Below are 14,387 nucleotides of genomic sequence, written 5' to 3'. Positions count from 1 at the left end.
CACTTGGTGCAGCGCCAGGCACAAAAATGGCCATAAGTCTGGAGATTGGTCCCATGCCCAAAGAGCCAGCAGGGAAAACTATGCCTTCTTCTAAAGCTCTATGGGAACCGCTTGCGTAGCCCCACACACCTGGGGGCTGCAGGCTTTCCTGCTGCCTTCAGCCTCAAAACCACCCTTTCCCACTTGGCGCCGCGCCAGGCACAAAAATGGCCATATGTCTGGAGATTGGTCCCACGCCCAAAGAGCCAGCAGGGAAAACTATGCCTTGTTCTAAAGCTCTTTGGGAACCGCTTGCGTAGCCCCACACACCTGGGGGCTGCAGGCTTTCCTGGGGCCTTCAGCCTCAAAACCACCCTTTCCCACTTGGCACCGTGCCAGGCACAAAAATGGCCATATGTCTGGAGATTGGTCCCACGCCCAAAGAGCCAGCAGGGAAAACTATGCCTTGTTCTAAAGCTCTTTGGGAACCGCTTGCGTAGCCCCACACACCTGGGGGCTGCAGGCTTTCCTGCTGCCTTCAGCCTCAAAACCACCCTTTCCCACTTGGCGCCGTGCCAGGCACAAAAATGGCCATATGGCTGGAGATTGGTCCCACGCCCAAAGAGCCAGCAGGGAAAACTATGCCTTCTTCTAAAGCTTTTGGGAACCGCTTGCGTAGCCCCACAGACCTGGGGGCTGCAGGCTTTCCTGCTGCCTTCAGCCACAAAACCACCCTATCCCACTTGGTGCAGCGCCAGGCATAAAAATGGCCATATGTCTGGAGACCGGTCCCACGCCCAAAGAGCCAGCAGGGAAAACTATGCCTTGTTCTAAAGCTCTTTGGGAACCGCTTGCGTAGCCCCACACACCTAGGGGCTGCAGGCTTTCCTGGGGCCTTCAGCCTCAAAACCACCCTTTCCCACTTGGCGCCGCGCCAGGCACAAAAATGGCCATATGTCTGGAGATTGGTCCCACGCCCAAAGAGCCAGCAGGGAAAACTATGCCTTGTTCTAAAGCTCTTTGGGAACCGCTTGCGTAGCCCCACACACCTGGGGGCTGCAGGCTTTCCTGCTGCCTTCAGCCTCAAAACCACCCTTTCCCTCTTGGCGCCACGCAAGGCACAAAAATGGCCATATGTCTGGAGATTGGTCCCACGCCCAAAGAGCCAGCAGGGAAAGTTATGCCTTATTCTAAAGTTCTTTGGGAACCGCTTGCGTGGCCCCACACACCTGGGGGCTGCAGGCTTTCCTGCTGCCTTCAGCCTCAAAACCACCCTTTCCCACTTGGCGCTGCGCCAGGCACAAAAATGGCCATATGTCTGGAGACTGGTCGCATGCCCAAAGAGCCAGCAGGGAAAAACTCTGCCTTCTTCTAAAGCTCTTTGGGAACCGCTTGCGTAGCCCCAGACACCTGGTGGCTGCAGGCATTCCTGCTGCCTTCAGCCTCAAATCCGCCCTTTCCCACTTGACGCCGCTCGATGCACAAAAATGGCCATATGTCTGGAGATTGGTCCCACGCCCAAAGAGCCAGCAGGGAAAACTATGCCTTCTTCTAAAGCTCTTTGGGAACCGCTTGCGTAGCCCCACAGACCTGGGGGCTGCAGGCTTTCCTGCTGCCTTCAGCCTCAAAACCACCCTTCCCCTCTTGGTGCCGCGCCAGGTAAAAAAATGGCCATATGTCTGGAGATTGGTCCCACGCCCAAAGACCCAGCAGGGAAAACTATGCCTTGTTCTAAAGCTCTTTGGCAACCGCTTGCGTAGCCCCAGAGACCTGGGGGCTGCAGGCATTCCTGCTGCCTTCAGCCTCAAAACCACCCTTTCCCACTTGGCGCCGCGCCAGGCACAGAAATGGCCATATGTCTGGAGATTGGTCCCACGCCCAAAGACCCAGCAGGGAAAACTATGCCTTGTTGTAAAGCTCTTTGGGAACCGCTTGCGTAGCCCCAGAGACCTGGGGGCTGCCGGCATTCCTGCTGCCTTCAGCCTCAAAACCACCCTTTCCCACTTGGCGCCATGCCAGGCACAAAAATGGCCATATGGCTGGAGATTGGTCCCACGCCCAAAGAGCCAGCAGGGAAAACTATGCCTTGTTCTAAAGCTCTTTGGGAACCGCTTGCGTAGCCCCACACACCTGGGGGCTGCAGGCTTTCCTGCTGCCTTCAGCCTCAAAACCACCCTTTCCCACTTGGCGCCACGCCAGGCACAAAAATGGCCATATGTCTGGAGATTGGTCCCACGCCCAAAGAGCCAGCAGGGAAAACTATGCCTTGTTCTAAAGATCTTTGGGAACCGCTTGCGTAGCCCCACACACCTGGGGGCTGCAGGCTTTCCTGCTGCCTTCAGCCTCAAAACCACCCTTTCCCACTTCGCGCAGCGCCAGGCACGAAAATGGCCATATGTCTGGAGATTGGTCCCACGGCCAAAAAGCCAGCAGGGAAAACTATGCCTTCTTCTAAAGCTCTTTGGGAACCGCTTGCGTAGCCCCACACACCTGGGGGCTGCAGGCTTTCCTGCTGCCTTCAGCCTCAAAACCACCCTTTCCCACTTGGCGCCGCGCCAGGCACAAAAATGGCCATAAGTCTGGAGATTGGTCCCACGCCCAAAGAGCCAGCAGGGAAAACTATGCCTTGTTCTAAAGCTCTTTGGGAACCGCTTCCGTAGCCCCACACACCTGGGGGCTGCAGTCTTTCCTGGGGCCTTCAGCCTCAAAACCACCCTTTCCCACTTGGCGCCGCGCCAGGCACAAAAATGGCCATATGTCTGGAGATTGGTCCCACGCCCAAAGAGCCAGCAGGGAAAACTATGCCTTGTTCTAAAGTTCTTTGGGAACCGCTTGCGTGGCCCCACACACCTGGGGGCTGCAGGCTTTCCTGCTGCCTTCAGCCTCAAAACCACCCTTTCCCACTTGGCGCAGCGCCAGGCACAAAAATGGCCATATGTCTGGAGACTGGTCGCATGCCCAAAGAGCCAGCAGGGAAAAACTCTGCCTTCTTCTAAAGCTCTTTGGGAACCGCTTGCGTAGCCCCACACACCTGGGGGCTGCAGGCATTCCTGCTGCCTTCAGCCTCAAATCCGCCCTTTCCCACTTGACGCCGCTCGATGCACAAAAATGGCCATATGTCTGGAGATTGGTCCCACGCCCAAAGAGCCAGCAGGGAAAACTATGCCTTCTTCTAAAGCTCTTTGGGAACCGCTTGCGTAGCCCCACACACATGGGGGCTGCAGGCTTTCCTGCTGCCTTCAGCCTCAAAACCACCCTTTCCCACTTGGCGCCGCGCCAGGCACAAAAATGGCCATATGTCTGGAGATTGGTCCCACGCCCAAAGAGCCAGCAGGGAAAACTATGCCTTGTTCTAAAGCTCTTTGGGAACCGCTTGCGTAGCCCCAGAGACCTGGGGGCTGCAGGCTTTCCTGCTGCCTTCAGCCTCAAAACCACCCTTTCCCACTTGGCGCCACGCCAGGCACAAAAATGGCCATATGGCTGGAGATTGGTCCCACGCCCAAAGAGCCAGCAGGGAAAACTATGCCTTGTTCTAAAGCTCTTTGGGAACCGGTTGCGTAGCCCCACACACCTGGGGCCTGCAGGCTTTCCTGGGGCCTTCAGCCTCAAAACCACCCTTTCCCACTTGGCGCCACGCCAGGCACAAAAATGGCCATATGTCTGGAGATTCGTCCCACGCCCAATGTGTCAGCAGGGAAAACTATGCCTTGTTCTAAAGCTCTTTGGGAACCGCTTGCGTAGCCCCACGCACCTGGGGGCTGCAGGCTTTCCTGCTGCCTTCAGCCTCAAAACCACCCTATCCCACTTGGCGCAGCGCCAGGCACAAAAATGGCCATATGTCTGGAGATTGGTCCCACGCCCAAAGAGCCAGCAGGGAAAACTCTGCCTTCTTCTAAAGCTCTTTGGGAACCGCTTGCGTAGCCCCACACACATGGGGGCTGCAGGCTTTCCTGCTGCCTTTAGCCTCAAAAGCACCCTTTCCCACTTGGCGCCGCGCCAGGCACAAAAATGGCCATATGTCTGGAGATTGGTCCCACGCCCAATGTGCCAGCAGGGAAAACTATGCCTTGTTCTAAAGCTCTTTGGGAACCGCTTGCGTAGCCCCACGCACCTGGGGGCTGCAGGCTTTCCTGCTGCCTTCAGCCTCAAAACCACCCTTTCCCACTTGGCGCAGCGCCAGGCACAAAAATGGCCATATGGCTGGAGATTGGTCCCACGCCCAAAGAGCCAGCAGGGAAAACTATGCCTTGTTCTAAAGCTCTTTGGGAACCGCTTGCGTAGCCCCACACACCTGGGGGCTGCAGGCTTTCCTGCTGCCTTCAGCCTCAAAACCACCCTTTCCCACTTGGCGCCGCGCCAGGCACAAAAATGGCCATATGTCTGGAGATTGGTCCCACGCCCAAAGACCCAGCAGGGAAAACTATGCCTTGTTCTAAAGCTCTTTGGGAACCGCTTGCGTAGCCCCACACACCTGGGGGCTGCAGGCTTTCCTGCTGCCTTCAGCCTCAAATCCACCCTTTCCCACTTGGCGCAGCGCCAGGCACAAAAATGGCCATATGTCTGGAGATTGGTCCCACGGCCAAAGAGCCAGCAGGGAAAACTATGCCTTGTTCTAAAGCTCTTTGGGAACCGCTTGCGTAGCCCCACAGACCTGGGGGCTGCAGGCTTTCCTGCTGCCTTCAGCCTCAAAACCACCCTTTCCCACTTGGCGCCGCGCCAGGCACAAAAATGGCCATAAGTCTGGAGATTGGTCCCACGCCCAAAGACCCAGCAGAGAAAACTATGCCTTGTTCTAAAGCTCTTTGGGAACCGCTTGCGTAGCCCCACACACCTGGGGGCTGCAGTCTTTCCTGGGGCCTTCAGCCTCAAAACCACCCTTTCCCTCTTGGCGCCGCGCAAGGCACAAAAATGGCCATATGTCTGGAGATTGGTCCTACGCCCAAAGAGCCAGCAGGGAAAATTATGCCTTATTCTAAAGTTCTTTGGGAACCGCTTGCGTGGCCCCACACACCTGGGGGCTGCAGGCTTTCCTGCTGCCTTCAGCCTCAAAACCACCCTTCCCCTCTTCGTGCCGCGCCAGGTAAAAAAATGGCCATATGTCTGGAGATTGGTCCCACGCCCAAAGAGCCAGCAGGGAAAACTATGCCTTGTTCTAAAGCTCTTTGGCAACCGCTTGCGTAGCCCCAGAGACCTGGGGGCTGCAGACATTCCTGCTGCCTTCAGCCTCAAAACCACCCTTTCCCACTTGGCGCCGCGCCAGGCACAGAAATGGCCATATGTCTGGAGATTGGTCCCACGCCCAAAGAGCCAGCAGGGAAAACTATGCCTTGTAGTAAAGCTCTTTGGGAACCGCTTGCGTAGCCCCACACACCTGGGGGCTGCAGGCATTCCTGCTGCCTTCAGCCTCAAAACCACCCTATCCCACTTGGTGCAGCGCCAGGCATAAAAATGGCCATATGTCTGGAGACCGGTCCCACGCCCAAAGAGCCAGCAGGGAAAACTATGCCTTGTTGTAAAGCTCTTTGGCAACCGCTTGCGTAGCCCCACACACCTGGGGGCTGCAGGCTTTCCTGCTGCCTTCAGCCTCAAAACCACCCTTTCCCACTTGGCGCTGCGCCAGGCACAAAAATGGCCATATGTCTGGAGACTGGTCGCATGCCCAAAGAGCCAGCAGGGAAAAACTCTGCCTTCTTCTAAAGCTCTTTGGGAACCGCTTGCGTAGCCCCACACACCTGGGGGCTGCAGGCATTCCTGCTGCCTTCAGCCTCAAATCCGCCCTTTCCCACTTGACGCCGCTCGATGCACAAAAATGGCCATATGTCTGGAGACTGGTCCCACGCCCAAAGAGCCAGCAGGGAAAACTATGCCTTGTTCTAAAGCTCTTTGGGAACCGCTTGCGTAGCCCCACACACCTGGGGCCTGCAGGCATTCCTGCTGCCTTCAGCCTCAAAACCACCCTTTCCCACTTGGCGCCGCGCCAGGCACAGAAATGGCCATATGTCTGGAGATTGGTCCCACGCCCAAAGAGCCAGCAGGGAAAACTATGCCTTGTTCTAAAGCTCTTTGGGAACCGCTTGCGTAGCCCCAGAGACCTGGGGGCTGCAGGCATTCCTGCTGCCTTCAGCCTCAAAACCACCCTTTCCCACTTGGCGCAGCGCCAGGCACAAAAATGGCCATATGTCTGGAGATTGGTCCCACGCCCAAAGAGCCAGCAGGGAAAACTATGCCTTCTTCTAAAGCTCTTTGGGAACCGCTTGCGTAGCCCCACAGACCTGGGGGCTGCAGGCTTTCCTGCTGCCTTCAGCCTCAAAACCACCCTTTCCCACCTGGCGCTGCGCCAGGCACAAAAATGGCCATATGTCTGGAGATTGGTCCCACGCCCAAAGAGCCAGCAGGGAAAACTATGCCTTGTTCTAAAGCTCTTTGGGAACCACTTGCGTAGCCCCACAGACCTGGGGGCTGCAGGCTTTCCTGCTGCCTTCAGCCTCAAAACCACCCTTTCCCACCTGGCGCTGCGCCAGGCACAAAAATGGCCATAAGTCTGGAGATTGGTCCCACGCCCAAAGAGCCAGCAGGGAAAACTCTGCCTTCTTCTAAAGCTCTTTGGGAACCGCTTGCGTAGCCCCACACACCTGGGGCCTGCAGGCATTCCTGCTGCCTTCAGCCTCAAAACCACCCTTTCCCACTTGGCGCTGCGCCAGGCACAGAAATGGCCATATGTCTGGAGATTGGTCCCACGCCCAAAGAGCCAGCAGGGAAAATTATGCCTTGTTCTAAAGCTCTTTGGGAACCGCTTGCGTAGCCCCAGAGACCTGGGGGCTGCAGGCATTCCTGCTGCCTTCAGCCTCAAAACTACCCTTTCCCACTTGGCGCAGCGCCAGGCACAAAAATGGCCATATGTCTGGAGATTGGTCCCACGCCCAAAGAGCCAGCAGGGAAAACTATGCCTTCTTCTAAAGCTCTTTGGGAACCACTTGCGTAGCCCCACACACCTGGGGGCTGCAGGCTTTCCTGCTGCCTTCAGCCTCAAAACCACCCTTTCCCACCTGGCGCTGCGCCAGGCACAAAAATGGCCATATGTCTGGAGATTGGTCCCACGCCCAAAGAGCCAGCAGGGAAAACTATGCCTTCTTCTAAAGCTCTTTGGGAACCGCTTGCGTAGCCCCACACACCTGGGGGCTGTAGGCTTTCCTGCTGCCTTCAGCCTCAAAACCACCCTTTCCCACTTGGCGCTGCGCAAGGCACAAAAATGGCCATATGTCTGGAGATTGGTCCCACGCCCAAAGAGCCAGCAGGGAAAACTATGCCTTGTTCTAAAGCTCTTTGGGAACCGCTTGCGTAGCCCCACACACCTGGGGGCTGCAGGCTTTCCTGGGGCCTTCAGCCTCAAAACCACCCTTTCCCACTTGGCACCGTGCCAGGCACAAAAATGGCCATATGTCTGGAGATTGGTCCCACGCCCAAAGAGCCAGCAGGGAAAACTATGCCTTGTTCTAAAGCTCTTTGGGAACCGCTTGCGTAGCCCCACACACCTGGGGGCTGCAGGCTTTCCTGGGGCCTTCAGCCTCAAAACCACCCTTTCCCACTTGGCGCAGCGCCAGGCACAAAAATGGCCATATGTCTGGAGATTGGTCCCACGCCCAAAGAGCCAGCAGGGAAAACTATGCCTTCTTCTAAAGCTCTTTGGGAACCACTTGCGTAGCCCCACACACCTGGGGGCTGCAGGCTTTCCTGCTGCCTTCAGCCTCAAAACCACCCTTTCCCACCTGGCGCTGCGCCAGGCACAAAAATGGCCATAAGTCTGGAGATTGGTCCCACGCCCAAAGAGCCAGCAGGGAAAACTATGCCTTCTTCTAAAGCTCTATGGGAACCGCTTGCGTAGCCCCACACACCTGGGGGCTGTAGGCTTTCCTGCTGCCTTCAGCCTCAAAACCACCCTTTCCCACTTGGCACCGTGCCAGGCACAAAAATGGCCATATGTCTGGAGATTGGTCCCACGCCCAAAGAGCCAGCAGGGAAAACTATGCCTTCTTCTAAAGCTCTTTGGGAACCGCTTGCGTAGCCCCACACACCTGGGGGCTGCAGGCTTTCCTGGGGCCTTCAGCCTCAAAACCACCCTTTCCCACTTGGCACCGTGCCAGGCACAAAAATGGCCATATGTCTGGAGATTGGTCCCCCGCCCAAAGAGCCAGCAGGGAAAACTATGCCTTCTTCTAAAGCTTTTGGGAACCACTTGCGTAGCCCCACACACCTGGGGGCTGCAGGCTTTCCTGCTGCCTTCAGCCTCAAAACCACCCTATCCCACTTGGCGCTGCGCCAGGCACAAAAATGGCCATATGTCTGGAGACTGGTCGCATGCCCAAAGAGCCAGCAGGGAAAAACTCTGCCTTCTTCTAAAGCTCTTTGGGAACCGCTTGCGTAGCCCCACACACCTGGGGGCTGCAGGCATTCCTGCTGCCTTCAGCCTCAAATCCGCCCTTTCCCACTTGACGCCGCTCGATGCACAAAAATGGCCATATGTCTGGAGATTGGTCCCACGCCCAAAGAGCCAGCAGGGAAAACTATGCCTTGTAGTAAAGCTCTTTGGGAACCGCTTGCGTAGCCCCACACACCTGGGGGCTGCAGGCTTTCCTGCTGCCTTCAGCCTCAAAAGCACCCTTTCCCACTTGGCGCCGCGCCAGGCACAAAAATGGCCATATGTCTGGAGATTGGTCCCACGCCCAAAGAGCCAGCAGGGAAAACTATGCCTTGTTCTAAAGCTCTTTGGGAACCGCTTGCGTAGCCCCACGCACCTGGGGGCTGCAGGCTTTCCTGCTGCCTTCAGCCTCAAAACCACCCTTTCCCACTTGGCGCCACGCCAGGCACAAAAATGGCCATATGGCTGGAGATTGGTCCCACGCCCAAAGAGCCAGCAGGGAAAACTATGCCTTCTTCTAAAGCTCTTTGGGAACCGGTTGCGTAGCCCCACACACCTGGGGCCTGCAGGCTTTCCTGGGGCCTTCAGCCTCAAAACCACCCTTTCCCACTTGGCGCCACGCCAGGCACAAAAATGGCCATATGTCTGGAGATTCGTCCCACGCCCAATGTGTCAGCAGGGAAAACTATGCCTTGTTCTAAAGCTCTTTGGGAACCGCTTGCGTAGCCCCACGCACCTGGGGGCTGCAGGCTTTCCTGCTGCCTTCAGCCTCAAAACCACCCTATCCCACTTGGCGCAGCGCCAGGCACAAAAATGGCCATATGTCTGGAGATTGGTCCCACGCCCAAAGAGCCAGCAGGGAAAACTCTGCCTTCTTCTAAAGCGCTTTGGGAACCGCTTGCGTAGCCCCACACACATGGGGGCTGCAGGCTTTCCTGCTGCCTTCAGCCTCAAAAGCACCCTTTCCCACTTGGCGCCGCGCCAGGCACAAAAATGGCCATATGTCTGGAGATTGGTCCCACGCCCAATGTGCCAGCAGGGAAAACTATGCCTTGTTCTAAAGCTCTTTGGGAACCGCTTGCGTAGCCCCACGCACCTGGGGGCTGCAGGCTTTCCTGCTGCCTTCAGCCTCAAAACCACCCTTTCCCACTTGGCGCAGCGCCAGGCACAAAAATGGCCATATGGCTGGAGATTGGTCCCACGCCCAAAGAGCCAGCAGGGAAAACTATGCCTTGTTCTAAAGCTCTTTGGGAACCGCTTGCGTAGCCCCACACACCTGGGGGCTGCAGGCTTTCCTGCTGCCTTCAGCCTCAAAACCACCCTTTCCCACTTGGCGCCGCGCCAGGCACAAAAATGGCCATATGTCTGGAGATTGGTCCCACGCCCAAAGACCCAGCAGGGAAAACTATGCCTTGTTCTAAAGCTCTTTGGGAACCGCTTGCGTAGCCCCACAGACCTGGGGGCTGCAGGCTTTCCTGCTGCCTTCAGCCTCAAATCCACCCTTTCCCACTTGGCGCAGCGCCAGGCACAAAAATGGCCATATGTCTGGAGATTGGTCCCACGCCCAAAGAGCCAGCAGGGAAAACTATGCCTTGTTCTAAAGCTCTTTGGGAACCGCTTGCGTAGCCCCACAGACCTGGGGGCTGCAGGCTTTCCTGCTGCCTTCAGCCTCAAAACCACCCTTTCCCACTTGGCGCCGCGCCAGGCACAAAAATGGCCATAAGTCTGGAGATTGGTCCCACGCCCAAAGACCCAGCAGGGAAAACTATGCCTTGTTCTAAAGCTCTTTGGGAACCGCTTGCGTAGCCCCACACACCTGGGGGCTGCAGTCTTTCCTGGGGCCTTCAGCCTCAAAACCACCCTTTCCCTCTTGGCGCCGCGCAAGGCACAAAAATGGCCATATGTCTGGAGATTGGTCCTACGCCCAAAGAGCCAGCAGGGAAAATTATGCCTTATTCTAAAGTTCTTTGGGAACCGCTTGCGTGGCCCCACAGACCTGGGGGCTGCAGGCTTTCCTGCTGCCTTCAGCCTCAAAACCACCCTTCCCCTCTTCGTGCCGCGCCAGGTAAAAAAATGGCCATATGTCTGGAGATTGGTCCCACGCCCAAAGAGCCAGCAGGGAAAACTATGCCTTGTAGTAAAGCTCTTTGGCAACCGCTTGCGTAGCCCCACACACCTGGGGGCTGCAGGCATTCCTGCTGCCTTCAGCCTCAAAACCACCCTTTCCCACTTGGCGCTGCGCCAGGCACAAAAATGGCCATATGTCTGGAGACTGGTCGCATGCCCAAAGAGCCAGCAGGGAAAAACTGTGCCTTCTTCTAAAGCTCTTTGGGAACCGCTTGCGTAGCCCCACACACCTGGGGGCTGCAGGCATTCCTGCTGCCTTCAGCCTCAAATCCGCCCTTTCCCACTTGACGCCGCTCGATGCACAAAAATGGCCATATGTCTGGAGATTGGTCCCACGCCCAAAGAGCCAGCAGGGAAAACTCTGCCTTCTTCTAAAGCTCTTTGGGAACCGCTTGCGTAGCCCCACACACCTGGGGCCTGCAGGCATTCCTGCTGCCTTCAGCCTCAAAACCACCCTTTCCCACTTGGCGCCGCGCCAGGCACAGAAATGGCCATATGTCTGGAGATTGGTCCCACGCCCAAAGAGCCAGCAGGGAAAACTATGCCTTGTTCTAAAGCTCTTTGGGAACCGCTTGCGTAGCCCCAGAGACCTGGGGGCTGCAGGCATTCCTGCTGCCTTCAGCCTCAAAACCACCCTTTCCCACTTGGCGCAGCGCCAGGCACAAAAATGGCCATATGTCTGGAGATTGGTCCCACGCCCAAAGAGCCAGCAGGGAAAACTATGCCTTGTTCTAAAGCTCTTTGGGAACCACTTGCGTAGCCCCACAGACCTGGGGGCTGCAGGCTTTCCTGCTGCCTTCAGCCTCAAAACCACCCTTTCCCACCTGGCGCTGCGCCAGGCACAAAAATGGCCATAAGTCTGGAGATTGGTCCCACGCCCAAAGAGCCAGCAGGGAAAACTATGCCTTGTTCTAAAGCTCTTTGGGAACCGCTTGCGTAGCCCCACAGACCTGGGGGCTGCAGGCTTTCCTGCTGCCTTCAGCCTCAAAACCACCCTTTCCCACCTGGCGCTGCGCCAGGCACAAAAATGGCCATAAGTCTGGAGATTGGTCCCACGCCCAAAGAGCCAGCAGGGAAAACTCTGCCTTCTTCTAAAGCTCTTTGGGAACCGCTTGCGTAGCCCCACACACCTGGGGCCTGCAGGCATTCCTGCTGCCTTCAGCCTCAAAACCACCCTTTCCCACTTGGCGCTGCGCCAGGCACAGAAATGGCCATATGTCTGGAGATTGGTCCCACGCCCAAAGAGCCAGCAGGGAAAACTATGCCTTGTTCTAAAGCTCTTTGGGAACCGCTTGCGTAGCCCCAGAGACCTGGGGGCTGCAGGCATTCCTGCTGCCTTCAGCCTCAAAACCACCCTTTCCCACTTGGCGCAGCGCCAGGCACAAAAATGGCCATATGTCTGGAGATTGGTCCCACGCCCAAAGAGCCAGCAGGGAAAACTATGCCTTCTTCTAAAGCTCTTTGGGAACCACTTGCGTAGCCCCACAGACCTGGGGGCTGCAGGCTTTCCTGCTGCCTTCAGCCTCAAAACCACCCTTTCCCACCTGGCGCTGCGCCAGGCACAAAAATGGCCATATGTCTGGAGATTGGTCCCACGCCCAAAGAGCCAGCAGGGAAAACTATGCCTTCTTCTAAAGCTCTATGGGAACCGCTTGCGTAGCCCCACACACCTGGGGGCTGTAGGCTTTCCTGCTGCCTTCAGCCTCAAAACCACCCTTTCCCACTTGGCGCCGCGCCAGGCACAAAAATGGCCATATGTCTGGAGATTGGTCCCACGCCCAAAGAGCCAGCAGGGAAAACTATGCCTTGTTCTAAAGCTCTTTGGGAACCGCTTGCGTAGCCCCACACACCTGGGGGCTGCAGGCTTTCCTGGGGCCTTCAGCCTCAAAACCACCCTTTCCCACTTGGCACCGTGCCAGGCACAAAAATGGCCATATGTCTGGAGATTGGTCCCACGCCCAAAGAGCCAGCAGGGTAAACTATGCCTTGTTCTAAAGCTCTTTGGGAACCGCTTGCGTAGCCCCACACACCTGGGGGCTGCAGGCTTTCCTGCTGCCTTCAGCCTCAAAACCACCCTTTCCCACTTGGCGCAGCGCCAGGCACAAAAATGGCCATATGTCTGGAGATTGGTCCCACGCCCAAAGAGCCAGCAGGGAAAACTATGCCTTCTTCTAAAGCTCTTTGGGAACCACTTGCGTAGCCCCACACACCTGGGGGCTGCAGGCTTTCCTGCTGCCTTCAGCCTCAAAACCACCCTTTCCCACCTGGCGCTGCGCCAGGCACAAAAATGGCCATAAGTCTGGAGATTGGTCCCACGCCCAAAGAGCCAGCAGGGAAAACTATGCCTTCTTCTAAAGCTCTATGGGAACCGCTTGCGTAGCCCCACACACCTGGGGGCTGTAGGCTTTCCTGCTGCCTTCAGCCTCAAAACCACCCTTTCCCACTTGGCGCCGCGCAAGGCACAAAAATGGCCATATGTCTGGAGATTGGTCCCACGCCCAAAGAGCCAGCAGGGAAAACTATGCCTTCTTCTAAAGCTCTTTGGGAACCGCTTGCGTAGCCCCACACACCTGGGGGCTGCAGGCTTTCCTGGGGCCTTCAGCCTCAAAACCACCCTTTCCCACTTGGCACCGTGCCAGGCACAAAAATGGCCATATGTCTGGAGATTGGTCCCACGCCCAAAGAGCCAGCAGGGAAAACTATGCCTTGTTCTAAAGCTCTTTGGGAACCGCTTGCGTAGCCCCACACACCTGGGGGCTGCAGGCTTTCCTGCTGCCTTCAGCCTCAAAACCACCCTTTCCCACTTGGCGCAGCGCCAGGCACAAAAATGGCCATATGTCTGGAGATTGGTCCCACGCCCAAAGAGCCAGCAGGGAAAACTATGCCTTCTTCTAAAGCTTTTGGGAACCACTTGCGTAGCCCCACACACCTGGGGGCTGCAGGCTTTCCTGCTGCCTTCAGCCTCAAAACCACCCTATCCCACTTGGTGCAGCGCTAGGCATAAAAATGGCCATATGTCTGGAGACCGGTCCCACGCCCAAAGAGCCAGCAGGGAAAACTATGCCTTGTTCTAAAGCTCTTTGGGAACCGCTTGCGTAGCCCCAGAGACCTGGGGGCTGCAGGCATTCCTGCTGCCTTCAGCCTCAAAACCACCCTTTCCCACTTGGCGCAGCGCCAGGCACAAAAATGGCCATATGTCTGGAGATTGGTCCCACGCCCAAAGAGCCAGCAGGGAAAACTATGCCTTCTTCTAAAGCTCTTTGGGAACCACTTGCGTAGCCCCACACACCTGGGGGCTGCAGGCTTTCCTGCTGCCTTCAGCCTCAAAACCACCCTTTCCCACCTGGCGCTGCGCCAGGCACAAAAATGGCCATATGTCTGGAGATTGGTCCCACGCCCAAAGAGCCAGCAGGGAAAACTATGCCTTCTTCTAAAGCTCTTTGGGAACCGCTTGCGTAGCCCCACACACCTGGGGGCTGCAGGCTTTCCTGGGGCCTTCAGCCTCAAAACCACCCTTTCCCACTTGGCACCGTGCCAGGCACAAAAATGGCCATATCTCTGGAGATTGGTCCCACGCCCAAAGAGCCAGCAGGGAAAACTATGCCTTCTTCTAAAGCTTTTGGGAACCACTTGCGTAGCCCCACACACCTGGGGGCTGCAGGCTTTCCTGCTGCCTTCAGCCTCAAAACCACCCTATCCCACTTGGTGCAGCGCTAGGCATAAAAATGGCCATATGTCTGGAGACCGGTCCCACGCCCAAAGAGCCAGCAGGGAAAACTATGCCTTGTTCTAAAGCTCTTTGGCAACCGCTTGCGTAGCCCCACGCACCTGGGGGCTGCAGGCTTTCCTGCTGCCTTCAGCCTCA

This window comes from Larus michahellis, chromosome 16 (genome assembly GCF_964199755.1).
Source record: "Larus michahellis chromosome 16, bLarMic1.1, whole genome shotgun sequence".
Lineage (NCBI taxonomy): Eukaryota > Metazoa > Chordata > Aves > Charadriiformes > Laridae > Larus > Larus michahellis.
The sequence above is the reverse complement of the archived record's forward strand: the minus strand, read 5'-3'. Positions refer to the sequence as shown.